This window comes from Corvus hawaiiensis, chromosome 26 (genome assembly GCF_020740725.1).
Source record: "Corvus hawaiiensis isolate bCorHaw1 chromosome 26, bCorHaw1.pri.cur, whole genome shotgun sequence".
In the NCBI taxonomy this organism is placed as follows: domain Eukaryota; kingdom Metazoa; phylum Chordata; class Aves; order Passeriformes; family Corvidae; genus Corvus; species Corvus hawaiiensis.
The window spans coordinates 42,921,007-42,946,681 of NC_063238.1; the positions used below are offsets into that span (position 1 = coordinate 42,921,007).

Genomic DNA, 25,675 nt, shown 5'->3' on the forward strand with positions numbered 1-25,675 from the left:
AGAGCAGAGGGGCAGAATCCCCTCCCTCACCTGCTGCCCACCTTGCTCTGGATGCATTCCAGGACAGGATTGGCTTTCTGGGCTGCCAGAGCACAGTCACTGGGTCATGTTGAGCTTCTCATGCACCAACACCCCCAAGTCCTTCTCCTCAGGGCTGCTCTCAATCTATTCTCTGCCCAGCCTGTGCTTGTGTTTGGGATTGCTCTGACACAGGTGCAGGAACTTGCACTTGGTCTTGTTGAACTTCACTGGGTTCACACAGCCCCACCTCTCCATCCTGTCCAGGTGCTCTTTTCCCAGCTCTACCACCACCTTGCTGATGGAGAAGTGTCTTCACCAGGGGCTTCAGAACTCATTAATGATGATGACACCTCCACTTCTGGATGACCCACCTGATATATTTTTCTGAGAATTTTCATCCAGATAAAATCCTTTGATCAACCAGCCTGACCTTCATAAAGAGCTTACAGATCATTTCACATAAATCATCTTTACACATCAACCCCTACATCCTCTGGTCAGCCTGGGTCACCTCTTTCCATAAGAGCCTCCCTGAGGCTCCAGTTAATGAAGGATCAGCCTCAGACACTCTGTTAGGAGAGCTTTGTCTTGTCAACTCTTAAACTTTGCTGTTTGATCTCTCTTTTGCCTTTTAACCTCCCCTCAGATGAACTAAACAGATTGACCTCCTTTCATTTCTCACTGGGAGATTTGTTTACACAGGAACCACAAGGAAGAATACTCAGCATTTCCTTGCTTTCCATACAGCTGCCTCCACTTCCCTGCCTGTAAAATTGACAGACAGATGCAGAGCTCTCCTGCTGGCAGAGTACAAGAGACTCATGGGACAATTTGTGTTGGAAGAGACCTTTTTAAGGTCATCTAGAACAATCCCCCTGCAATGACCAGAGACCTGATTGAAGATATCTTCAATCAGGACTCACTTGGTTAATATGAAAGTTTTTCCAAGTCATGAGATCAAAGGGCATATTTGCAAAACCTTCCACATAGGATTGACTCTGTCACTCATGTCCCAGACATGCTGCTTTTCAGCTTCTTTTCTTAGATTTTCTCTCAATTATTAAAAACAAAACTCAATAAACCTGGAATTTACCTGCAAAATTGTCTCTTTTCCCTTTCTCCCAGAGACTGAATTTATGAACAAACTCTGTTGTTGAATCACCTTGTTTTGTTGGTTTTTTACTCAATGGTTTCAGCATCGAGTTGGTGTCATTGCACAAATCCCTGAGTGCCTCATAACACAACTGTCAGAGGTCAATCAGAGTAGCTGGAGGGGACGACTTTCTTCTTTTTCACCCTGGGCCTTTGAGGTAATTTATTCCCTTCTGGATCTTTTGTGTAGTTTGTAATATTAACGTCATGTCCCTGGGTGGCTTTGTGCAGGCAAGGAGAGGAGAGCAGTGTTCAGGAGCTGCAGAAATGCCTGGCAGGAGGGTGATCAGGAGCAATGCCCTGCCTGCAGCAGGACTGGGGGTGCAGCAGCACAGATATTTCCTCACACTTTGCTTCCCAGCTGAGTTCTAAAGCTGATGGAAGAGTGAAGTCATCCCTGTCCCCACAGCCTGAGGACCTCACTGTCTAGCCTAGGTTGACAAGACACAAAATATGACAACAAAAACAACAATAAAACCCCCAGGGCATAATATCCATAATCTTGTACAAATTAAACAGACTTCCAGAAGCTTCTAGAGACACTTCTGTGGTACTTGACTGGTGTGACATCACCAATGACTGTAAACAGCCTGACCCAACCCCCTGAACCGTGCTCCTCTCCCCTCCTTCACTGAAGTGCACGACAGAGCAGAGCAAATGCCCATGGCCCAGAGGCATTGTGGAGTAGGTGCAAAGTAAAACCAGCAGAGATTATCTCAGAAAAGAGCTGCTCCTGCTCTTCTCAAGATTTGCTAAGAAACAATGACAAAAATTCTCTTTTTGCATTCCTCCTCGTCAAAGTCCTTATTTGAGGAAAGCACCTGATCACTTCCTAATGGATTTGGTTTCCTTTCCTGTGAATAGCTGCCACTGTAGGTGTCTCCAGCAGCAGAGCATTTTGTCCCGGGAAGAGATAGGATCAGGACAGGCTGCAAAGTCAGAGACAGCGAGATAAGACATCCATGACATTTTATGGAGATACACACCAGCCACAAACAGAGACAGCCGGTTCACTCGGCCTCTAATTGCGATGACACCAAGAGCTCTGTCTGCTCTCAGCACATCTGATTGCACCCTTTGCTCAATCTCATTTTTCATCCAGCTCAGCAACACCACACAAAGCCAACAGGAACAGTTCCTGTCTATCCCCTTCTTTCATCACTCAGTCATCCCCAAGATTTGCAGCTATAGCAGCACCTATCAGGTAGAAAAGACCCTTTCCTGTCCATCAAAAGGCACCACCAACCCCACCAAGCTCTGGATGCCTCCACGCAGGACCTCATGTTGATGTCAGAGGGCTTCAGGTCTGATGGACTGACATGAAACATAAAGGAGAAGGAAACCACAAGCAACACAGATAGGAAGGGATGGATGCAATTCATCTGTACACATTTCACGTTACACCAACGTCTGCACATCAGACATGAAGAGCAGTGGCAAGGAAAGCAATCTGGAAGCTTGCTGTTCTCCTTTCATGTCAGTCCCAGCTGCCACTTCAATACACAGACTCTTCTTCCAAATCTACCTGACTGCACGTCTTCTCACAAGAGAACAGAAGACAGGCTTCAAACCCTGCTATGAGGCACCAGAGACAGGCTGGCCTTAGGCAAATGCCAAGGAGAAGGGCTGGATATGTTCTGTTTACCTTGGGAATCTCAGATTCACAGACTCCCCTGCTCCCCCCCTCCCAATTAAGCCGTGTAAACTTCTTGAGAGCAAAACTACCTGCTAGAAAAAGTCTTCCATCAAAAGGATCACAGATGCCATGGAAAGATGGATGCCTTCCAGCCTCAAAGCATGAGGCAGCACACCCCAAGACAGTTTGGTTCCCCAAAGCAGCAGCTGAGGGTGATAAATGACAGAGTGATGGCACAAGCAAGGCCAGCCCTCAGGACCCAAATACTTTTATTCCTGGAAAAGCAATCAGGATGCTGTGTTACTGAGGAATTCAGATCAAGAGAAAAGGAGGCTCCCAAGTGTTTGGGAGACCAAAGATCTTTTGGGCACTGAGCTGTGTGTAATGTTTTCTGCTGTTCCAGGCTATATCATGGCAGTGCTTACATGACTTAGTGCCAGGTCACTCTGAGCTCATTTTGATCAAGATGTGATGTCATCCTTCCTATTTTTTAAACTGACATTAATACAACAGTTAAACATTTCTTCTGGCAGAAGATGATCTAGACAGCTTCAAACCTGAATTGCCTGAATACAAATGCTCCAAAACTCTGTTGCTTCTACCTCAAGGGTTTTCTTTCTATTTTTACCTGTATTGCCTTCTTCTATTTGCCGTTTTGTGCCATGCTGTCTACTTTTTGTGAACCTTGCATGTAGAACAGTCTTAATCTATCCATATGCTAGACAAACACAGAAGTATTACATATTTCAGTGAACAGCAAAATTAAATTTCCAGTCAGTTCAAAATCCAGGTTTCATCTGCCTTTTCACTGCTTACAAAAGATGAATATTAATGTCTATTTGCTGTAATAAAAAACAGGGAGGAGGAACACAGAAAAGAGGGAACTGGTGTCTAGTTTGCTACTCTGACGTTAGAGTAAACTTATTAATTATAAAAGATGTACACGCACGAATGGACAGAGACCAACTGCACCACACTAGGTCAGCTTAACAAAATTAGAAATGGCATTTATAAATTTATATTGGATTTCAACAGAATACTGAAAAATGCATCTGAGGATGGCAACAAATTCTGAGTCCACAGGAACATCTTGATAGACAAAACTGCAATTTCTTAGGAGAGGAAGATGCAGAGCAAAATGGGTGAATTAATAAAGTAATAGATTCCTAAATCCCAGGATCCTGCTCCTCCATCACCAAACATAACTCGTTTCCACTTCCCAAAGCAGAAATATAGTTATTCAACATGCACAATCAGAATATGCTCTCCCCTACACCAGCGTTCACCACCAGCCACATTATAAATAAATCTTGCAAAAGGATAAATGAGAAGCAGCATGGTCTGGCGAAGACATAGGGCACAGTGGGAAATAAAGAATCTACTTCTACCTTTGGTTGCGATTTGTCAAGAAACACAAAACAACTTGGTATCTTCATTGCAGGTTTCCTACCAAGACTGTGGGAGATCATGGAGGTCAGTTATCTAACTCAACAGATCACAGAATCATGATGGAAGAGACTTCTAAGATCATTGAGTCCAACCACTAACCCAACATGAGCAAACCCCCAAGGGCCACTTCCACGAGCCTTCTGAACACTTCCATGGATGGCGACTACACCACCTCCCTGAGCAGCCTGTTCCGGTGCCTGACCACCCTCTTAGTGAAGAAATTTTCATGAATCACAGCCCAGAGTCAGCAGTGGCTGTGAGCCAATTTTCCAGCCAGATTAAAGTGAATTTGCTAAAAATCTTCCAGTGAACCTGCCATTGTACATATTTGAGGAAAACCAAAACTACAGTCAATTTTCCAACTCATTCGCTTTTGCCTCAACCCCTCACTGACAGAGAACATGGTTGATCCCTTAATTCTTTCGAGGGGTTCTTAAAATCCCACCAATCTGCTGTTCACAGGAGTTTCTGCCTGTGTTTTTAAACCACAACACAGTCTCCCTAAGCCAGGAGGGAAGCCCAGTGAGCACCATGATTATTTCAACTTTCCCCCTCCTCAAACAAAAAACATTTAAAAAAAAATATTTTTAAAGTAAGGAATGCTCCACAGTAGACACAAAGTCACAGAGAGGCAAGGAATTGCTGGGGTTGCTTGCAACAAGGCAACAGGATGGATATTAACATGGACGGAAGAGGAACGAGCAGTAGAGATGTTTTTCACCACGGACATTCACCAGGATGCAGCAGAAAGACACAGCAACAAATCCTCAGAAAACATGCTAACAACCAACCCACATTAGCCGGGGATGCTCCACGATGGAGCAGAGCCTCCTGCCACGTCTCCTGCCTGCAGCAGAGTGTGGTAAGAGAGCACAGGATTAGCATAGCAGGAGAAAAGAGATTTCACCTCGTTTGAAGGCTTTACAGGCCAGGACAACAAGACAGCGAACACGGAGCATCTGGGTGTGTAAATATGTGCTGTCAAAGGAGTTTGTCTTCTCCAGACCAGCTCCACTCACAAAGCATTTGCTAAGGAGACGGCAGAGACAGCTACCAGCCCGAGGCAGCCTGTGGAGAGCTAAATTCATCCCCTTCCCATCTTTCTTTCACCCTAATGACAAATATTTTGGAGTACATCCACCCTCATGCTGAGAAAACCGTGTTGGCCAGGTTTGCTCTGACACAGCCTCTGATCAGTTATGAAGAGATCCTAAAAAGCCCTATTTCAGCCAATTTCCCAGTTCACGGGTGTAGTGGTTTGGTTCAAAATATCCATTACTTACTTATTTTGCTTCTGTGAGATAAGAATTAGGAGAAAGCAAAGCAGGCACAAAACTTAAAAGAATATAAAGAAGTTTATTAACAGACCTAAAAGAAAGAAAAAAAAATCAGACCAAACCGTCAGAACGCTTCTCCTCCCCCCACCTTTCCCCATTCTCCCACTGACAATGTAAAAAGACATCCCTTGTGATTTTCAATCAGTTTACCACCTCTATAATAACCTTGTTCAGTTCACTTAGGGAGAGGAGTCTCTCTTGCTCATGCTATGGAGACATCTCCACAAGAAGTTCTCTCATGGCTTCAGTATCACAACAAGACAGCCACTCGAGTTGGTTCTTCCCTTCCCCTGACTTACAGCTTTCCCCACAACTGCTTTCGAGGGTCCAATCCTGAGCTACTGGGGTATCATTTTAAGGTTGAGCTGTTCAGAAGCAAAGGTTCTCTTCACTCATCTCTGGGAGCATCTTCATCTCTAGAAATAGAGGCCCTCCTCCTTCCCTGGGAGCAAGGGTCCTCATCACTTTCAGCTCTAGGAATAGAGATCTTCTCCTTCCTTGGGAGCAAGGGTCCTCATCAAATTACAGCTACTGTCATTTGCTTATTTCAGCACAGGTACTTTTGCTCACAAGTACAGTTTGAATGCTCCACCCCCAATGCTTTCATGAAATTACAACGGGTACTCTGATATATCATAGTCCATCACCATAGCTTTACAACAAAATTTCAACTTCTAAGCTCGAAACATCTCCTCTTTCTCCTCCCTCAGGGTTTCAGCTCTTCCTCCTTTACTGACTTTGGTGTCTCTTTTTTTTTCCACATCCCTTCACCTTCCCTCTTCCTCTGACTCGGGAGAGGATTGATGTCTGCAGGCTTCATCTGTTCTGGAGAATCTTACAGCACTAAGAAAGGGCTACTCTCACCCGGCCCCACAGCTGGAGTTCACTTATCGCTGTTGGTCACACGATCTTTGCCAGGCATCGGGGCAGCCTTCGGCCGCACTGGAGGGAGGTGGGGACCTGGGCCGCGCCTCCTGCATGGAGCAGGGCTGTGGGGGGGCCACGGATGGAACCGGGCTGCACCACGGCCGGAAGACAAGGGAGCTTTCCCGGTCTCTGTTTGTTCTTAAATGTTTTTAAAAGTGGCTTAAAAAATTGTCAATATTCAAACTAGCCAGCTGATAGGTTCTGTCAGGTCATAGAGGAAGCTGTAAGCACGTCTTTGCAAGAGAATCACTTCCATGGCTGATGCCCTCTTTACTAAAAACACAAACTATACTAAACCATGACAACCGGGCATTGGAGGACTCCTCCTTCCTGCTCATTAGCTCGTGTAGCACATGACCAAAGGGAACCCAGAGCAAATATCAGGGAGGAAAAGCAGCTCTGCTCCAGCGCGTGACTCATGTGAGAGGAACGCCAAGCCCTGAGCGAGCCAAGGCAAAACAGCTGAGTGGCAAAGCCTGCACAGGGGAGAAGAGTTGCCCTTAAAAATGCAGACTGCATTTTTTTCCACCAAGAAAGAGGCTGTATTTTTTATACTATGAACTGTATGTAAGACCCTGGTGAAGACAGGATGCACAGTGTAGGGTGCATTTGTTGAAATGTGGGTGCCAAATACCATCTCAGATGTTCTGTGAGGCCTGGCTGGGCCTGGAAGATCTGACTGGTGATGCACAGCCTTCTGTGCTGGCAGAAGAATGGGAAACAGCTGCAAATTAAGGCACCTAAATCATAGAATTTTTTGGGCAGGAAAAGACCTTTAAGATCACTGAGTCCAACCAGACACTGCTAAAGCTACCACTAAATCATCTCCCCAGGTGCCACATTTACACATCTTTTAAATTCCTCCAGGAATGGCGACTCCACCACTTCTCTGGGAAGTCTGTTTGGATGCTTGACAAGCCTTTTAGTGATGATCTTTTCCCTAACAGCCAATCTAAACCCCCCTAAGCACAATTTAAGATTATTTCCTCTATTCCTATCACTTGTTACCTGGGAGAAGAGATCAACCCTCACTTCTCAGTGTGCACCCATAGCTACTGGGAGAGACCTAAATTAGTACAGCCAGTGAAGAGCGAAGAGCCAGTCAAAATACACAGGAGGTGCCTACTTTCCAGTAGACAGAGGGAGTGGAGGAAGTTTGCAGCTCCTGGGAAGCACAGACATACAACAGATTTTAAAAATCCCTGAAAATTTACCTTTAAATTTATCATTTTCATCAGTCTTTTCAACATTTTATCCAATTCTACTGCTTTTTTCCTAACACAGTAGAAGAACTGAAAATTTAATGTCTCATCAGACTGGGAAAAGAATGTTGGAGTGTGGGAAAAGCCCATAAAATAACACCCCATGGATTCCTGAGTCACCTGGAAAAGGCAAACCTCTCCTTCTTTTTTCCAGTGTAAGAACTGTGGGGTAATGAAGCAAATCCAGGAGGAAACAGAAATGAAAGAAAGAAAGAAGGTAACCCTCATGTAAAGCCTAAATGAGCAAGAACTTCATGCCACAGACTGTTGTGCATCCTGAAACCTTACACAGGCTTAAAAATGCAACAGGACTATGAAAAGAAGGAGGGGGAAAAAAGGAAGAACAAAAATACATTGCGTGGTATTAAATGTACCACCTCTGACTGAAGGAACATGGGAAAACAGTGGGAGAAGCCCATTGTTTTCTCTTTTCTCATGTTCTTCACAAAACAGCCTGGATTTGGTTCATTTTCCATGGACACACCTGTCCTGACCCAGTTCATCTCTTCCTGTGACAATTCTAGAAGGAAATCTTTCAGGAGAGCACGAAACCAGACAGCTCAAGAGCTGCCAGGCTACTTGAAATTCGCCCCTTCTGGTCAGCTGCTCTCTTTTACCTCTCTCCATGGCCATGGTGAGGATGGCTCCACTCAGCCCCAGTAATCTGGACTTATAAACAAGGCTAGACCCAGCCCTAAGAGTGAGGTTTGAAGATAACCAGATCCCCATCACTCAAGAGAGGAGAGAAAGGATGAAGGAGAAAGCAAGAGCATTAACAGAGGCCTGTCACATACCAAGGGCTCGTGGCTGAGCATCTTGTCTCCAGGCAGATCAAATCTAAATCCATCACTGAGTTTATGAAGGTAAACACATTTTGGAGACGAAAGTCAGGAATGGGAACAAGGAACTAACAGGTGCCAAGTTCACACCTGATTAAGAGCATGCAAAAGATACATCTGCGTTGTGCTTCATTTTACTGCTCTGCACAGGAATACTGTAATTATGTCGTATAATTGCATCCCTGTTCGAGATGAACGTGAATTAAGGTGGTTATCAGGTATAAAAATATTTAAGTCTCAATAAGGTGAGGTGAGAGACAGACTCTGCTCTGCTGTACTTGCTCTCAGCTGGTGACAGCAATGCCCACAGAACTTCCATCACACAGGAATTCCCATTCCAACATCATTATACAGAGGTGCAATATTGAGTAGAAATACAGACTCCCACACTTGATTTTTTATATTCTCTATCCAAGCTTGTCTAATCTCGCTGGTCCCATTATTTTACTGGTTGGTGGGTGTTTTTAGTGACTTGACTCTACATAAACAACAGGATCCACATTTGAGAATTGTTTCTCCTTGCCCTTTGTAGCCATCAGCCAGGTTTTTAACTGGTATTTTTTTGCCTCAGAAACCTTTTTCAGCCTGAAGAAAGTGCCATTCTGAAAATAAACATAAAAGGAAGGAGACCTCTGTAATGGAGTTGGGACAAGGACCAAAAGAACTTGTATTTCAAATGTTCTATTGCACCGTTTGCTTGCGCTACATTCAAAGCTTTGGGAAGCCATCCAAACCAAACAGACACAAAATACTCCATGGAAATTACAGCTGCAAGGTGCCAGTGACAGCAAAAAGTGTTTTGATGGAGAAAACAAAACCGAAAATTCAAGTATGAGGTGAAACGCATGGAACAGCTTATGCAGGAAATGTCCAAAAAATAAAAGGTGGACTGAGGATATTTGTCACCACCACCACTCCCCAAAAAATAAAGAGACAAAGGCAATGACAGAAGCCCTGGGTAAAAATTAATTGGACAAAAGGTGGGGGAGTTTTCATCCTTTCCACAGGTTTTTGTTTCCTCTTTTATCTCACTGGAGGATCTAAGAGGTCTAGAAGAGCCTGAGGGGACGGGATGTGGTGGTTGCTGAGTCCCTGAGCACATCACAGAAAGTCTGAGGACACCTCTCTGTTTCCAAAACCACTCAAAGCTCATGGCTCCTCTTCAACATTTTTACAAGGACATGTGGTGATAGGACAAAGGGGGAATGGCTTCAAACTGAAAGAAGACAGGTTTAGATTGGATATTAGAAAGAAATTCTTCCCTGTGAGGGTGGTGAGGCACTGGAACAGACTGCCCAAAAAAGTTGGGGATGCCCCACCCCTGGAAGTGTTCAAGACAGAACTCTGAGCAACCCGGTCCAGTGGAAGGTGTCCCTTCCTGTGGCAGGGGAGTTGGAACTGGATGAGTTTTAAGGTCCCCTCCAACCCAACCATTCAATGATTTGTATTCCCCTTGGTAAATAACCTGATTAAGTCGCATTTACCTTGAAAAAAAGAATGCTCAAAAGACACATCACCTATGCAAAAATGAAAACTGTCTTTAAATTTAAAGAGGATAGAAAAGCTTATCTGTTGTACCTCTCAAATCAAACCCCAATTTCACTATTAAGAGGAAAATAAAAACACTGCAACTGGAGCATAAAGGGAATAGTTTAAGGTCAAATAAAGCCACAAACAATTCAGACAATTAAGATCATGGAAGCACTGGGAGGGTGCAGGGAGTTGTGTCTAATGGGTTCCACAACGAGACCAGAAATATTCAAATCGAGCAGTGCCTCCTCCTTTGTGCTGCCTTAATCCAAGGATTAAATGTTTTCCATGAAAGATATGAGAATCTGGCCCCTAATGATTACATGCCTATAAAAATCAGAAGGTATTGCTGTTATTTCAAGTAGGTATCATAAACCACTGCCTCAATTAAATTTTGCCAGGCACTGTACACACTGCAGATCTTTCAGAATAAATTGTTTCAGTGCAAAAACAGAGGATGTGCAGCCCCAGCAGGGAGGGGTAGTCCCACTTTAAATTGCTCAAAGGAAACACCTGCCTCTTACAGGCCATTATTTGGCAAGGAAACATTTTAAAAATCCATTTTCAAATATTCAATCCAAGAAGTTGAGATAGGCGCTCTCTGCAGATAAAATTAAAACAAATTATAAAAGAATGAAAGGCTAAAAAAAGAAATCTGGTCCAGATGGATTCCCAGCTGAATTCTATAAAATATTTACAGATCTTCTGCCACCAAAACTTACGTTTCTTTTTCATGAGGTGGAAACCAAAGGCTCTCCACCTGTCTTATTTTTATTTTTTGTTTTTAAACCCTCATGGAAGATATAATTAAGGTTTTTAGAAGGAAAAAAAAAAGGAAAAAAGAAAAAAAAAACCAAAATAAACCACCAAAACCCAACTGACTTTAATCAGTGGGTAGTTACTGCAATTCCAGTTAATCAATGCTGATTCTACAAATTCTACACAAAAGATAGATTGTCCCTTTGCTTCATTTTGTCCAAATTTTTTCCCTAAATTTTAAGTTCAAGATTTTGATCATTAAAATGGGCTTAGCTCGGATAAGCACAGCCTGATACCACCATCATTCACATAATATATTAACAGCCTAGTCCCATGACAGTGCTGTCTCTAGATACCAAAAGATACTTCATCATGTGTCAGAAGGGTAAAATATCCACTTTTTCATTTCAGACCAGCCAAAAAAGTTCTCAATTTTCTGCTCCTAAATCCTCACATTCCATTTTCCAACAGCCAGACGGACAGAGCTCAGCTCCACAAGGAGGAGGGAGCAGTTTATATGTACATGACATGCTGACTGGCTTTCTGTTTGCTGTGGTCCTGTGGGTGATGGAGCAGACGGAAACAGAGCAATCCTTTAAACTGCCAGTTATCCCATCAGTCCTGGCAGGACTTTTGGAGAAGGATGTGACTGAACACCAGCAACTCAACCCTTTTGTTTCAGGGTGGGAATCCAGGCACTGTTTGGTACCTCTGGATTTGATCTACTGATACCAGGGGATGAAGATCCAGGTCGTGGCTCTCGGATTTCTTGCTCAAGGCTCTGCATCTTTGTTCTTCTCCCTGCCTCCAGTAAGGGAGCCAAAGGTCTGAGAACATTAATTCCTACCACAGCAATCACAGGATCATAGAATTTGTTTAGGTTGGAAAAGCCCTCTAAGATCATCGAGTCCAGCTCTTCCCCCAGCACTGCCAAGGCCACCACTAGCCCATGTCCCTAAGTGCCACATCCACACATCTTTTAAATCTGTCCAGGGACGGTGACTCCACCACTGCCCTGGGCAGCCTGTTCCAAGGCTTGGCAGCCCTTTCAGTGAGGAAATTTTTCCTAATGCATGTGCTAGACAAGAATTTTTGTCTTTGTTGGCTGTTCTCAGCTCTGTGCAGCACAAAGAACTATCTCCACATATCTATTTGCAGATTAAAAGGGAAAAACAAGCAAACAAGCAAAACCCACCCCACTATGGTCTGCTTCCAAAGCCATTTCACGTATTATGAGATAAGAACTTAAAATGTTTTCGATGTTGGAGGTGTATCCCTTTTTTTCAATCTGACCTTGGATTCATTACTCAGTTATTATGCTTTTTACAAGTGAAATATGAGACTACATAATGATTTGGTCTCCACTGGATGTTGACTTGATAAACACTACAATTAATTCAAATTACCATGCTGCCCTTCCTTTCCCTTCACACTTTCAGAAACGTCTCTCTAAACCAAATCTATGATTACCATTCATACACAAAAGCTTCAGAAAAACACTCCTCCACAAGCATATGGCAGAGCAAATTTGTCCAGCGTTGCCGGCTTCCCATGGCATTTATCTTGAGGAAGGCATTACACAGCGATAGAGATATCTCCACATGTTGGCTTCGCTCAGAAAGGCACAGAGCTATCCTTCATCCCATTATGGAGTGCACTGTATCCTCAGGAGAGCATCCTGCTCCCAGAGATGCTTCAGGCAGATGAGGACTGTAATCAGCTATCCATGATCTCAGCTGTGATATCCATTCTTAAAGTTAAGGCTGTGCTTTCTAGGAGCTGTACCAGACTTCAGGCACACGCCATGGCAACCAAATTCAAGTGCACTTGTTCGAAACCCTCACTTACTCAGAGAAAAAAAAAAAAAAGGGGGGGGGGGGGAAGGAAAAAAAATAGCAGCAAGTTTAACTAAGCACTTTATGGACAACATAATTCACAGAATCATTTAGGTTGGAAAGGATCTCTAAGATCATCAAGTCTCATCTTTGACTGATCTCCACCTTGTCAACCAGACCAGAGCACTGAGTGCAACGTCCAGTTATTTCTTGGACAACTCCAGGGATGGGGACTCCACCACTTTCCTGGGCAGCCCCTTCCAATGTTTGACAACCCTTTCCATGAAGAAATTCCTCCTGATGTCCAGCCTGCACCTCCCTGGTGCAGCTTGAGACCATTTTGTCTTGTCTTGTCCCTTGTTCCCTGAGAGAAGAGACCAACACCCATCTGGATGCATCCTCCTGTCAGGGAGTTGCAGAGAGCAGAAAGATCACCCTTGACCCTCCTGTACTCCAGGCTGAGCCCCCCCAGTTCCCTCAGCTGTTCCTTATAGGACTTATTCTTTAGACTCTCTCCCAGCTCTTTTCCCTTCTCTGGACATACTCCACCCCCTCAATGTCTTTCTTGAAATGAGGGGCCCAGAACTGGACGCAGCACTCAACACGTGTCCTCACCAGTGGCCAGCACAGAGGGACAATCACTGCCCCAGTCCTGCTGGCCACACTATTTTTCATACAATCCAGGATGCCCTTGGCCTTCTTGCCCACCTGGGCACACACTGGTTCATGCCCAGATACACAATAGTCACTGTTTAAAACATGGCAATAATCAGCATGCCCCCACCACAGACCCACAGTTCCTGATATTCCCCTATGCAAGAGAAGGAAGAGCACAGGGAACAGCACTTCAGCTATCAAACATTACAGCAGCTGCTGGTATGAGTTAACCTGAACCATTACAGCCTCCCTCCTGTATCAGGACATTGTCCCAGAGCACACTGAAGCAATTCAGCCTCCCGGATTTAACAGCATGACACTGGGTGCTCAGGTACAGCAAGATGGAAAAGCTCTTAAAATAACAGCCCCAAACGGTGTAATTTCATTAAGGCAGGCTGACCCTTGCTGCTTCTGCTCATGTTCCTCCCTGGTATTGTTACTCTGTGATTTAGTTCACTCCCTGGCAAAATTCCTTTTTCTTTCTTTCTTCCCAGTCATGTATATATTTATAAATATAAAGGAATAAAGAGAACAGAGATAAACCCTCAAGGTATTTCTTTCCATGCTGGCCCAAGCGAGAATACAAGATATTCTGTGTGTTACAGCCAGTGGTTTGCAAGAGTGTGCACAGCCTTCCTTCAGTGTTCATTTAATTACCAAAAACAGGTACAAGAGTTAACAGTGCCTGACGGATACATAGAAGACTCTCCAAGCTCAGCTGATGGTTCTGCAAGTTAAAGGCTCAAAAGTTATTAAAAACTACAAAAAACACAAAACCAAAACAAACAAGGAAACAAAACCCAACAAAACCCCAAAAACATAGGATGGTTTGGGTTCCAAATCTAGCCCTGCCCTCCCTGCCATGGGCAGGCACACCTTCCACTATCCCAGGTTGCTCCAAGCCCCGTCCAACCTGGCCTTGGACACTTCCAGGGATGGGGCAGCCACAGCTTCTCTGGGCACCCTGTGCCAGGGCCTCACCGCCCTCACATAAAGAAACATAGAATTTGTTTCTAATATCCAATCTAAATCTTCCCTCTGTCAGTTTGAAGTCATTTGCCCTTGTCCTGGTACTCCAGGCCCTTGTCCCAAGTCCCTCTCCACCTCTCTTGGAGCCCCTTTAGGCACTGGAGGGGCTCTAGGTCTCCCTGGAGCCTTCCCTTCTCCAGGTTGGACACCCCCAGCTCTCCCAGCTGTTCTCCAGAGCAGAGGGGCTTCAGCCCTTGGAGCATCTTCATGTTTTCCTCTGGACTCACATCAAGAAGTCCATGTCTTTCTTATGTCGTAACCTCAGACCTGGATAAATTACTCCAGGGGATCCCACAAGAGTGGAGCAGAGAGGGAGAATCCCCCTGCCAACGAAAATGACAGATAAATTAAATTTGAAGAACTACCTGGACTTGGTAACTCAAGGCAGACTTAAATTTGCAAAACCTGAACAGTCTGAAAGCTGCATTTCCTGCAAGGGGAAGACCTGATGAGTCTTCAGGCATTTCATTCTCCAGCTCTTCTCCAGGAGTTCTGCACACAAAAGTTTCTCCTTCAGAAAAAAAAAAAAATCGCTTTTGCAGGATGGCAATCTCTGTATTTTAAATTCATGCCCCATTCCTGGAAGTGTCCAAGGCCAGGTTGGATGAGGTTTGGAGCAACCTGGTCTAGTGGAAGGTGTCCCTGCCATGGAAAGGGACACTTACATTCATCCTTATATTCATTTCAATTCTATACATTAATTAGCTTTTGAAATAACCCAAAAATGAGACACCTTCCAGAATCTCTTTAAAATACTTGTATTTGTCAAGCAAGTCTCAATTCCATGTCTAAAATATGTAATTCCATGTCTAAAACAAGTCTGTAATGAACCAGAGGCACCAGAATCCCAAATAAAGACCATCAACCTCAACCTAAAATCCTCTGGAGAGGGTGAACACCAGTCTGTAATTTCAAGCTGTGGTCTCAAGAGAGCTTCTTCATTTCCTAAATCTGTCAGAACTCTCAACTATCACAGTCCAAGCCAGCCTCTCATGCTGTTTTACCCACGGGATAACCCAGAAACCACATTCACCAACCTTTGCAGAAACCTGTCAATTTTTTTATTTAATGAAGTAAAATTTAAAAGCATTTGAATAATTATTTGACACATTTCATTACTCAATCAACCCAGAACTTTTCAGCCAGTGAGGAAGACAGGGATGTAAACTTCATTACAGTTCAGTACAACTGCCAGGAAAGGAAAGAACTTCATTAAAAGGGTTGGTTCAGTACATCAGTGCCAACCTTTCTGACAGGACTGGGTTATTTCACCCACCAGCCCCTCAAAGAGCATTTGGTGGTCAAAATATTCAGTCTTCCCATTAGGGAAGCTTTGATAGCCACATACGGATTGATACCACCAAAAAGGTGTTCCTGCCCATGGTGGGGGGTTGGATAAGATGGTCCTTAAGGTCCTTTCCAACCCAAACCATTCAATGATTCTATGCCTGAAAACATGTAGAGGCTTTTTTATACTCGGGACATGACTTTTCCATGTTTTAACCTCTTCAGGAGTCACCAGCAAAACAAGAGTATCCAAAGCCACAGGTGACAGCACTTCCACACCACTGACCAACACGCCAAAGACAAGCACTTGCCTATGAAGTGTAAAGAAAAATGTTTTCTTGAGGGACTTCAGTCTAACCGGCATCTGCTTGAAGCTTCCCGCTGTCAGGTCTAAAACACCCCTGGAATTATTAAACATTACAGCTGACAAGTTTCCTACCTCAGAAATATTGTTCTTCACTCCAGGGAATTTTGTGATAGACCTCATCTTGATATAGAGGAATTGATCAAAGAACTGAAAATTAGTGGCTGCTTGGGTAATCACAACTTGTTCACTTAAAAAAAAACCCCTCAAAAATTATTAAAGAAAATTTAAGTCTAGAATCTTTCTGGTTTTAAAAGGCTTGTTTTAAAAAGGCATTTAATCAGAAAAATAGAAGGGTGTAAGAGATGATAAAAATAACAACATGTAGGAATTTCAAAGGTATCCCTTCCTGGATATCCACAATTCTCAGCTAGGGAAGATGGAAACCTTCCCTACATGGGGTAAAGAACTGCATAAAACACTCCAAAACCTTATGCTTGGATATGTACTTGGGGAAAACAGAAGGAAAACCAATCAACCAGAGAAAAAATCCACAAAAATCTCCCCCCTGGATACAAGAAATCTACAGCCAAAAAAATAACCCAAATAACCAAGAAGAAAGAGGTGGAGGCAAAAATTAATTTTCACAGTGGAGCTGGTACAGGACAGGAGACTGAACTCAGGAACAATTCAGATAAATCAGGAATGTTTGTAAATTATTTCAACCTTTGGAAAATATTTGAAAAACATTGAAACACAAAATTTCACTAAAAGTCAGTGGAAATTAATGTCCACCCCATCGGTTGCTCAGGAAAGTCCAAAAATAGCAGCTCAGATGTGATTAAATCCAGCAAGCCTGGGTAACACAAGCACCAAATGCTGTGAAAGAGCAGGGCAAGCAGCGATTTGGCTCATTAGTGCTGATTTGTGACACCATTTGGAAAGAATCAAGGGAATTCCAGAAGAAAAGCTAACGTGGAATCAAAGCGAAAGGGTAAAGCAGGTAATACTGTGCTCATTAATGGCCTGCCAGACTAACAACAAATCCACGAGAAGAAGAGAAAAAAAAAAATGAAAGGAAAGATGAAAAAGAAGAAGAAACAGCTGATGTTGGACTCAATTATTAAAGAAGAATTATTTAATTTGGATCTGCAATGGGCAATTTAACACTTCCTTTCTCGCCAACAAGGAAGGGACAGCTCAATGCATTGGTTCTTCAACTGCTGGAAACCTCAGCCATGAGACACAGTTATTAAATATTCAAATCAGTATGGATTTATGGAAACTGTGGTGTATTGAACCTCAGGAAATGTTCTCATCCACAGGACCATGTCACACTGATGACATGAAACCCGTGAGGCAGAGATCATCTTGAGTGACCAAAGAAAACTGATGTGTCCCAGAGTTAAAAAACTCATTGACCACAAGGTATCGGGCTATAATTACATGCAAGCCAATTCCAGAGGTGGGACAAGTTTCTAAAACAGTCCAACAGTGATGGGTTAGGCATTGGAATAGTCTGCCCCTGTCCAACTCTACTGCCAAGTTTGATGAAACACTAACAAAGCATCAAAAGAGAATCCAGAGAAAACAGGGCCTACAAGCGAGATGGAAAAGGACTTTGGACAAGTGTACAGAGCCACAGAACAAGGGGGAATGGCTTCAAACTGAAGGAGGGAAGGTTTAGATTGGATATTAGGAAGAAATTCTTCCCTGTGAGGGTGGGAAGGCCCTGGCACAGGTTGCCCAGAGAAGCTGTGGCTGCCCCATCCTTGGAATTGCTCCAGGCCAGGCTGGACATAGCTTGGAGCAACCTGGGATAGTGGAAGGTGTCCCTGCCCACGGCAGGGGGATGGAACTGGATGATTTTTAAGATCCCTTCCAACCCAAACCATTCCATGATTCTTAGAACTTGTTTCCTTGGCATGCAAAAACTGAAGCTCCTGAAAGAATGCAGCACCAGAGACAACTGAAGTGGAAAACTGATGTTCAGCATAAAATTATGAGCTTAGATCACATAAGTTCAGGAAAAAAAGTCTCTTTTGGCACTGAGGTTCTCAGGGTTTCCAAGCCATGCTGCCTGGATCAGTAACCTCTCATCTGGAGGCTTGTCTTGAGCCAGTGGTTGGGATCCACAGCAGTGTCACCAACACCCTGGCTTTGCTGTCTGAAGTTCTCAAAAAAGGAATCATCCTCTTCCCCAGGAGCTATTTACATTCCTTCGTTGTTTCTCTCTCTGTCGAAGTGTTTAAATTATACAAATACATCACAGCCTTACTCTTCTCCATTAAATATTAAAGGGATTTTTTTGTTTGTTTGTGTATGTTTACTTTGGCTGTTTGATGCTTTTTTTTAAATTTAGAAACAGAATGCAAAGAAACAACCATGCTCAACTTTGCATTAGTGCTGCTCTACCTAAATTATTGTATTACAAACATGCATCTTTCTTGTCTTTGCACAAAATTTTGTTTGATAATGGGAGTTTAAAACATTCTTGGTATCTCACCTAGGAGGGTGTTTCTTCCAGGAAAGCAGAACTACAAACAAATATATTTAATGCAAGAATACATAAGACCATTAACATCATGTAGTGAAGTAACTACAGCACTAGGAGGGGAAAAAAAAAGAAAATAAATAAAAATAAATTTAAAAAAATAAACCCAAAATATTAGAATGGTGGATTTACATTTACAGAAACTTAGAAAATTTGGAAAGACAGATTTTATTTTAGGTCATGGCTTGAAACAGCTCCTGGGTTTCTTCATGACGGGAAAAAATCTGCGGTACGGAGGGAATGTGTGGGTTTAATTTCATCTTTATTTCTCACTACCCAAATGTATTTTAATTTGCAATAAATTAATTTTCCTCAATTCAAGTCTGTTTTGCCCATGAAGGTAATTAGTGATCTCCCTGTCTGCATCTTGACCCATGAGCTCTCATATCCTATTTTTTCCCTCTCATCCAGCTGGGAAGGGGGGAATGAGCAGCTGGGTGGGCGCTTGGCTGTTTGCAGAGGCTGATCCACCACAGGAAGCAAGAGGTGTAAAACACAGCAGTTCAAAGGTAAAATGAGAAAGTTCAGGTTCAACCACGTCCAATTCTTTGTGGGTCCATTTTGCCATATATGTTCTTTAATAGGCAACTTGGGGATCCCAGGTGCTGCACAAACACAGGAGAAAAAAAACCAAAACCAAACAGCTTCCATGTGGAATTGTTCATTTCAGATTGTGGAGGAATGTTCTAAAGGGTGCTCATATGTTGAGTAGCAAGAGAGGAAGGGATAGGTTGGGAAATAGCTGTTCCTGTAACTCTTCTCCTGACCTAACTCCTGCCTCACACATTCATAGAATTTTTCCCTTATCCTGAGATTTGACACTGCTGTTCTTCCACTCACTCAAGATTCCCTACAGGACAGTATTTCCCTCTTGCAAAGCTATTTCCCAACCTATCCCTTCCTCTCTTGCTACTCAACATATGAGCACCCTTTAGAACATTCCTCCACAATCTGAAATGAACAATTCCACATGGAAGCTGTTTGGTTTTGGTTTTTTTTCTCCTGTGTTTGTGCAGCACCTGGGATCCCCAAGTTGCCTATTAAAGAACATATATGGCAAAATGGAGCCACAAAGAATTGGACACCAAAAAAAAAAAAAAAAACCCGAAAGACTATAACAACAGAAACCAGCAGAGATATGATTTAAAAAATTGAAACAAAATCCACCAATCTGCATTCACCCCAGCTTTGGTTTCAGCTATTAATGTGCAAATGATGGCTGCTCAGATCTGCTGTGCTGCAAATTGCTCAAGCTCAGATTCACTCACCTCAATAGGAAGCGAATAAGAAAAATGTTATTATTCATCTCTGTTACGTTTTCCTGTAAGTGATGATATGGGCCATGCACACAAGATCACCACTTTTGATTCTTAAGACATGGACATCTAACAAGTTGTTTAAGTGCCATTTTAGCTACGTGCAGCCCAATGTCCTTTACTCCAGAGAAGTTAGTCCAGACATTTTAACTCCAGAATTTCATAAATTTAAAACAGAGAGTTTAGTTTGTTCTCTTCTAGAACATCAGAAAGTTGTCAAATTCCCATTTGTTGCCTTCTAATTCATTTATGTGACCACAAGGTATCTTCCAAAGAAATGTCTGTGTCCATGCAAGAGTACCAAAAATTACTGAATCCATTCATTCCTCCTGCAATTCGTCCTACTGGCTTTCATGCCCATTGCTGGAGGTGCACACACACCTTTTCTCTCCTGGCAATTTATTATCTCCCTGTTCCAACATGCCACCATCACCTTTTTTCTTTTCCTGAATTACATAAAATTGCATTTCTGTGTAATTTTGTGCTTGATTATGTCTCTAGCATGAGGAAGCACATGATTACCATGTGTGGGTTGTAACACATTTTCTCTATTAAATGTGGTAGCCTACAGTCTGCAGAAACCACTGAGAATTATTATTGGCTACAAGAATACTATTTTTCGGTTGAGGTTGTATTTTTGCTGATTGGTTGGGGAAGGGTTTTTTTGGTGTTTTGGTTCATTTGGTTGTTTGGGGTTTTTTTCTTGCAGACCACAAAAAACCTGCAAAATTTGTTTTGATTTCTCTTTCCTCAGCAATCTCCAGATGGGGAAGACCATTAGGGGAAGGTTGAAAAACCCAACCCATAGCAACCAAAACCATGCCATTTTCAGCTCAGACTCCACTACAGATTCTGGCTTCTCTGACACCTGGTACCTTCCACTCACCTTTTATCAGCTCACCCTGCACTAAGTAAATGACTGCAGTGGTTTTTAACATCTCCATCATGTGACTCATCCATTAACACCAGTCCTACCAAATTCCTTCTCAAAACCAGGATACCCCAATTCCTCCTCTTCACCCCACTTATCCTCCATGCACCACCACAGCATGACAGACAGGTCATGGAATCATTTAGGTTGGAAAAGACCTTTAGGATCATCAAGCCAACCATTAACCAGGCACTGCCAAGGCCACCATTAAACCACGTCCCCATGTGCCACATCTACGTTTCTTTTCAATTCCTCCGGGGATGGTGACTCCATCCCTTCCCTGGGCAGCCTCTTCCAATCCTTTTTATGGAGAATTATTTCCTAATATCCAATCTCAATGACCCCTGGTTCAACTCAAGGCTGTTTCCTCTTGTCCTGTGGCTTGTTACTTGAGGGAAGTGCAACACATGGCTCCATCTGATATCCCTTAAACCAACAGCCTCTAAGTGCACAGCCTTCTCCATCTATATTTGGCTTCCCATGGAGGAAAAGATAAAAGGGAAACAGAAAATAAAAGCAGGATGAAATCCCCCTGATGGTATTTATCTACTCTCTCACTTGCCCCTACAGACATTGTCTGTCTTCACCCCAGAGTCACCAACCAGGTTACAGAGCAGAGGAAGGAAAAGCAGATTTAATGATAACTCTGATCATGAAGATGCTGCCAACCAAAGCCTCGTGTGCAACAACATTTCATTCAAAACTAAATTAATTGCAGAAGTTCAGATAATAAAGCACATGCATTTAAAAAATAGCAGTTTTACCATCCTTTAATGCTCAAAAAAAAAAACCCCAAGACACCACTGTGGAAGTTAGATGCTCAGCTAAAGTGAGTGGTTTAAACCTGCAGAAAGGATCTGACTTGGATCAAACACTCCAGACCAGAAGAAGGGAAGGGAAGGGAAGGGAAGGGGGAAGGGAAGGGAAGGGAAGGGAAGGGAAGGGAAGGGAAGGGAAGGGAAGGGAAGGGGGAAGGGAAGGGAAGGGAAGGGAAGGGAAGGGAAGGGAAGGGAAGGGAAGGGAAGGGAAGGGAAGGGAAGGGAAGGGAAGGGAAGGGAAGGGAAGGGAAGGGAAGGGAAGGGAAGGGAAGGGAAGGGAAGGGAAGGGAAGGGAAGGGAAGGGAAGGGAAGGGAAGGGAAGGGAAGGGAAGGGAAGGGAAGGGAAGGGAAGGGAAGGGAAGGGAAGGAAAGGGAAGGAAAGGGAAGGGAAGGGAAGGGAAGGAAAGGGAAGGAAAGGGAAGGGGGAAGGGAAGGGGGAAGGGAAGGGAAGGGGGAAAGGAAGGGAAGGGAAGGGAAGGGAAGGGAAGGGAAGGGAAGGGAAGGGAAGGGAAGGGAAGGGAAGGGAAGGGAAGGGAAGGGAAGGGAAGGGAAGGGAAGGGAAGGGAAGGGAAGGGAAGGGAAGGGAAGGGAAGGGAAGGGAAGGGAAGGGAAGGGAAGGGAAGGGAAGGGAAGGGAAGGGAAGGGAAGGGAAGGGAAGGGAAGGGGAAAGGGAAGGAAAGGGAAGGGGAAAGGGAAGGAAAGGGGAAAGGGAAGGGGAAAGGGAAGGGGAAAGGGAAGGAAAGGGGAAAGGGAAGGGGAAAGGGAAGGAAAGGGAAGGGGAAAGGGAAGGAAAGGAGAAGGAGAAGGAGAAGGAGAAGGAGAAGGAGAAGGAGAAGGAGAAGGAGAAGGAGGAGAAGGAAAGAAGGAGAAGGAAAGAAGGAAAGGAGAAGGAAAGGAGAAAGTAAGATATAACCTTCCAGTCTCCCCAGGTTGTCACTGCACCATCCCTTTCTCCTCTGTCCCTGAAAAATTCACACGTTTTAGCCATACTCAAGAAACTCATGATTTATAAAACTACGAGCCTTTCTATGTATCATGCCCTAGTTGCTTGGGAAAAAAAAATCCAACCAACCAACCAACCCACTGTATTTGGTGGGAAGATGCAGTAGTGGGTATATAATCAAAACAGGCAAAATCCCCCTACTTCACTTCCATAAAAACCTCTCCAGAACTTTAGACCACCTCTACTACTACTTTTTACTACTGAATAGCTCCATATTTCACAGTCTCTCTCTCTCTGCACACGCCTTGGATTCCCACATGGCCATCCAGGAGCTCAAAAATGTCACGTCTGTTATTAAAAATAACATCCAAACACATTTTCCTTCATTCATTCATAGCAAGAGGTGTTTCTTTCTGGGTGAACTTCCAGCCTGCTTCAGCAAGCAGAACTGAGTCACTTCTCCCACAAACTAGTGCATGCCTTTTACATTATTCATACTCCAAGTTGTTATTTCTCTGCATTAGCAAACAAGAAAAAATATCCAGAGTTTCATTTTTATGTCTTTCAATGAGGTGAAAATGCTGTTGATGGATTTCTTCCTCAAGAAAAAAGTTTGCTGGACCAACAGCCTGCTGTAATTAAGGTTAGACACCTCAATTAAAAAAGAAAATCCAATTTTTGGTGTGTTGTTTTTTTCCTTGGCAGAATCACCATTTCTGTATGTGATACGTGAGTTACAGGATGCTGCCAGATAACACATAGCACATAAATATAAAATGATAGAGGTTATTAAAGACTATTCTGAGTTAAATAATAAACATACTGTAGCAGAATTTTCTTAAAGGTGCTGGACCAACATGCAAAGGGTTGGAGATGGAAAAGAAGTAATTAAAGAGGTAACTCCCATCCCTGACCCGGCTGCTTACCCAATCTTCTGGGTGTTTATCATGGCCTGAAGCTTTCACCAGTTTTAGTTTGACAAATGGGGAGTGGGGAAGAAAAAAAAAAAAATAGATAAAAGCATTATTTAGGATCTCTTCCATATTAATTAAAAACCTGCTGATGAGACAGAAGAAACAAAGCAAGTCATGTTAGCACCCAGAGAGGATGTGGATGCCTCATCTCTTTGAGTGTTCACAGACAGGTTGGATGAGGCTCTGAGAAACCTAATTTAGTGAGTGGCACCTCTGCCCATGGCAGGGGGCTGGAATTAGGTGGTCTTTAATGTCCCTTCCAACCCAAACCACTCTGAGATACTCTATATATATAATATATAACAAATAAAATGTCTGCAAATACAAATACATAATTTGGTAACTTTCATACTGAACATGTTTGGTTAATGGCTTGAATACCAGATTAATCAGATCCTCTGCTCCCCACTCCCCCTCATCCTTGGTCACCTGGGATGCTCCCACAGAGCAAGGGATCATCCCAGCTCTCTTCCTACCCCATTCACTGGCTGCATTTAGAGAGCTCTGCTTTGCAGCTAAAAACTGCAAGGCTAACTGCAAGATTTTCCATCCTTTCTCAAAATACGGGTGGGAATGATGCAAAGAGCAACGGGATTCCCTTCCTGTTTCTATCACTTCTTATTTTTCCTTTTTTTTTTACTCTGAGTTTCCTTTGCAGCAGAACTTGCATAAATTAAACACTGAAGAAGGGTGGAAGGAGCAGAGAGGGAAATGGAAGGGGGAGGGAGGTGTAATGCAATTATAACACCTAAACCAATCTATTACAGAGCTGCAAGGGACAAGGACAGAGAGATCCTGGCGTGAATAATTGCTGCTACTCACGAGGGCTTCACCAGCTCAGCTCCAGCCTCCAACACCTTCAGCACCAGGAGCAGGAGCTGCCTGTCCTGAGCATCATGGCTTAAACTAACTGGACAATGGAAAGATGTCCTGCTCCCCCTGGCCAGGAGCGATGCAGATGAAGCACAGCCGAGCTTTAATTAGAGAAGAACTGATAAACACCTCAAGGTGATGGGAGAGTTGCTCTGCCAAGGTGAGTTTTGCAGGATTTAGGGCTGGTTGGCTGCTGGTGCCACTGGACACGTGTGACCAGGAGTCAGGCTGTGTAAAACACATTTACCAAACACATCCTCTTCCTCTGAGTCAGTGAAATTAACTTTTCCTTTGAAAAAAAGGCAGGAAAAAAGTGAATGCCACAAAGGAGATGGGAAGTTCCAGATGCTTTGTCTGGAACTTCATGGGAAGAACTGCCAAGACCTCAGGGTGGATGTGGAGCACTGACATTGTAGAAAGGAGTAGGGAAATTACAAATCGAATTCAGATTTTCATTGCACAAAAAGGGAAGGGAGAGGGATGAAATCCTCAACTGCGTGCCACCGTGTCACTTCCAGAGAGTGGCTTTTCTGACTGCCACCGTACTTCACGTGGCAGTTTTAAAGGTTATGGCTGAAGGGGCTCTTCCAGCAAAGCCTTCAATGAACTCTTGAGTAAAATAAAAACACACACGAAACAAGCCAATGACAAAAGCAAGGCAAGGACAAAATTTCTGAGCAAACACCCTCCGCAAGGGCTGCTGCCTTGCTCTGGAAACCTTCCTGCCACCCTGCCTTCTGCAACACTCTCCTAAATTAATTTACTTGCAGGATCATTTATAGCAGCACCCAGGTTCAGTAAACAGTGAGGCACATCCTACCACAAGGTCAGGAGCAACCTAGGACTGCAATTCCTGTCTGTCCAGCCAGGCAAAATGAGTGTGCATCACCACTCACATTTCCAGGCAAAATGTTTCCATTTTCAGATACCTGCTACTGGCAGTGAAGCGCTCACAAATAATGGATCATGATATGAGCTCAGAGAAATTTTTAGAGGAATCAATTGAGGATAACCAAGTCCAAACAGGACTTAAAGAGAAATCCTGCCAATTCACACTCAGGAAAACAACAACCAAACCATAAATTAATAAAGTACACCCAGCCAGTATACACACTACTCCCTGTTTTGACTTGAACAATAAAGTCCTAGGAGTTCATGATGTTGTCCTCCAGCAATCACCATCATCTTGCTGGTGTCTAAATTGGAAAGGAGGCTCAGGGGAGACCTTATTGCTCTCTACAA

At 43.6% G+C, this 25,675-nt stretch overlaps 1 protein-coding gene across 12 annotated transcripts in view; it reads right to left on the bottom strand.

Moving 5' to 3' along the window:
• The window catches only part of TSNARE1 (t-SNARE domain containing 1), a 461,355-nt gene that overhangs the window by 366,088 nt on the left and 69,592 nt on the right, over positions 1-25,675 (bottom strand). Inside the window, exons 1-2 of one of the 12 annotated variants that reach the window (XM_048286668.1) lie at positions 13,456-13,460; positions 133-147 (exon numbers count right to left, since the gene is read on the bottom strand). The exons of the other annotated variants lie outside the window; for them this stretch is intronic. The gene's annotated coding sequence lies outside the window, so the exon portion shown is untranslated. Of the gene's footprint in view, positions 1-132; positions 148-13,455; positions 13,461-25,675 lie in introns of those variants that run through there. 12 annotated transcript variants of the gene reach the window in all.